This window comes from Echinops telfairi, unplaced genomic scaffold, assembly GCF_000313985.2.
Source record: "Echinops telfairi isolate 266 unplaced genomic scaffold, ASM31398v2 ScPeMD7_7469;HRSCAF=8507_1, whole genome shotgun sequence".
In the NCBI taxonomy this organism is placed as follows: domain Eukaryota; kingdom Metazoa; phylum Chordata; class Mammalia; order Afrosoricida; family Tenrecidae; genus Echinops; species Echinops telfairi.
Genome location: NW_022111373.1, coordinates 46,974,680 through 46,978,100, shown reverse-complemented (window position 1 = coordinate 46,978,100; position 3,421 = coordinate 46,974,680).

Here is a 3,421-nt window from a genome sequence, read left to right as displayed (position 1 = left end):
CCTCAAGTGTGGTTGTCCAGTTGTCAGTTCTATCAGCGCCCTCTTCCTCGTCTTTCCCCTCCTCTCTTTCTGCACCCTCAGAAAATCATTCCTCTCTGTTACTGTTTCTGAAGAGTTATCTATCTTGGTTTGCATGCATAGAATGATCTTAATTATACAAATGAACATAAATAGGTCTAACAAGATTAATGAGGTAAAACAAAGACCATAGTGGTAAGGGGGAAATAAAGAAATAGAGGATATTTATGTTTTTCCTCAGTGCTATAATGCATCCTGAACATATCATCTCTTACATGTGTCCCTACTGTGAGGGACTGCCTGATTATCTTACAGGTGGATTTTGGGTCTCCACTTTGTCCACACTCCTTCATGTCAATTTGATTGCTTGATTTTGAACTTCTCATACCTATTCCCGTCAATACCTCCTGATCCCACAGGCTAGTGTGCTTCTTCCACGTGGACTTTGTTGCTTCCCTGTAACTTCCAGCCTTTAAGACCCCATGCTCTATATCTTTTAATAGCCAGGCATCATCAACTTTCTTCACCACATTTGCTTATGCAGCCATTTTGTCTTCAGAGATCGTGTCAAGAAGGTGAGCATCACAGAATGCCAGGTTATCAGAACAGCTTTCTGTCAATGAATGCTACAGCAATTATTGGATAATCTTCAAAAAATTACCTGCATATGATATTTATGATACTGTTCTATAGTTTTCACATCCTATTGGATCACCTTTTTGAAATGGGTATAAATATTCATCTTTTCTAGTCAATTGACCAAGTAATTGTCTTCCAAATATCCTGGCATAGACAGTGAATGTTTCCAGTACTTCAGCTCGTTGAAACATTTGATTGACATTCCATCAATTCCTGGAACCTTGTTTTTAGCTAATGCTCTCAGAGCAGTGTGACCTTCTTTCGTTAGTACCCTTGCTCTCATTCATAGGCTACCTTTTTGAAATGGTTGAATGTCAAGCAGTTTGTTTTGGTGAAGTGAATCCTGTGCATGCTTTCCATCTTTTAAAAAATATTTTATTATTTTTATGTTTCCCGCTTCATCTCATTTCTTTGCTCATAGAATCTTTCAAGATTGTCAACTTAGACCTTGATTTTTTTCCTTCAGTTCTTTCAGTTTAAGATATACTAAGTGGGTTCCTCCTTGTTTGGTTTTTTAATTCTAGGTCTTTGCACATTTCATCATAGTATATAACAATGTCTTCTCAAGCTCCCCTTTGAAATTATCTGTTCAGCTCTTTAACTTCATAATTTCTTCCATTTGCCTTAAGTATTGTATGATTACTGGCTTGTTTTACATTCTCTTCTGACAGCTATGCTGGTCTTTTCTTTCTCCCCTGTCTTTCTAATGACATTTTGCTTTCTTTATGTATGCTGATTTTAAATTCATTCAATAGTTCATCAGATCTTCTTTCATTAGTGTTTGATGCACCAATTCTCTTCTTGAGATATTGTCTAAATTCAGGTTGAATATACTCAATATTTTGGCTCTTATGTACCTGTTTAAATTTTCTTCAACTTCAACCTGAATTAACACATAAGCAATTTGATGGTTTAATTCCCAGTCATTTCTGACGTAGACTAAACTGCTGTTATTGAGTTTCTACATGGTTTCTTCCCATGCCCATTGTTATTTTGATTCCTTTGTACTCAATCTGCAGAAGTCCATGTGTAGAGTTTGTTTTTCTTGGTTTTTGTTGCTGGAGAGATATACTTATGATGAATAATCTGTCGATCTCGTACAATTCTATCATGAGGTCTACAGCTTCATATCTACCACCAAAACCTTATTTTTCAACAGCTGTTCCTTCTTCTTGGCTTCCAGCTTTTGCATTCCACTTGCCAGTAATTACTATTGCATCTTCATTGCATGTTGTAACAATTTTATACTGAAGACACTGGTAGAATTTCCATTTTATGGATCAAATTTAGGGGTTGGTGCTTTCATTTCACGAATAGTTGTATGATTAGATTTCCTTGCATTCACATAGTAACTATCCAGTAACTATCCTAATAAAGACTCATGATTGTCTGATTCCAAATGCTAACACCAGTTAATTTCAGACCTAGAGTATTGATCTTTGTGTATTTTTTCACTTCTATTGACTCCCAATTTTCTTAGATTCATACTGCATATATTTCAAGTTACAGTTATAATTTATATTTGCAGCTCTTCCTTTTTATTTTGAGTCGTGCCCCATCAACAAATAAAGGTAGTAGAGACTTTATTCTAGCAGACCTCATTTGATCTGATTCATTTTGCTTGTCTCTACTTTGAGAAGGCATTTCTCTTAGTCAGACTTCAAGTGCCTTTGACCTGAGGGACTCATAATCTGGCACTATCAATAACAATGTTCTATTTTTTTTCCCCACATGTTTTTCAGTATCTGACAATGTTTATATGAACTACATAAGGTTTTCCATGTCTAATTCCTCGAAGTGAGCAGCCTATTTCTTTTTTGTAGTATATTCTGAGCCTGGAAACTAGGTTGAAATCTTTCACTTTAAGTGACCCTAGTGGTTTTTGAAATCCCAGTGTCATAGCTTCCTGTATCACAGTAACAAGCATGCACCACAGCATGACAATATGACAGTCAGATTGTGGGACCTACCAGGTAGCTTTCACCTAATGTCTTTGATTATATTATGAAGCACTTCCGATGTCTAATCAGCTGCTGAAACATTTCTATTGGTAGTCCGTCAATGATGGAGGCTCGCTTTTCACCAGTTCATTCAGCGCAGCTTGGACTTCTTCCTTCAGTACTGATGATTTTTGATAATATGCTGTCTTTTAAAATGATGGTATGTATGTACACTAGTTCTTTTTGATACAGTAACTCTGTACATTTTCCATCTTGTTTAATGCTTCCTACACCATTTATATTTCACTCATAGAATCTTGCTTAATTTTATTCTTTCAGCTTGAGATATGATAAGCATGTTTTCCCATTTGACTTTTTAAGTACAAAATATTTACAATCTTTATATATTTCTCTACATTATATTATGGAGCTGTTCTTTGAAGTTTTCAGCTCTTCTTAAAAAAAAACATTTTATTAGCGGCTCATACAACTCTTATCACAATCCATACATACATCAATTGTACATTCATTGCCCTCATCATTCACAAAACATCCACTCTCCACTTAAGCCCCTGGCATCAGCTCCTCATTTTTCCCCTCCCTCCCCCCTTCCTCATAAACCCTTGATAATTTATAAATTATTATTTTGTCATATCTTGAATTGTCCAACATCTCCCTTCACCCACTTTTCTGTTGCCTGTCCCCCAGGGAGGAGGTTATATGTAGATCCTTGTAATCCATTGTGCGTTTCCACCCCTCCCTCCTTCCACCCTCCCAGTATCACCACTCTCACCACTGGTCCTGAAGGGATCATCCACCCTGGA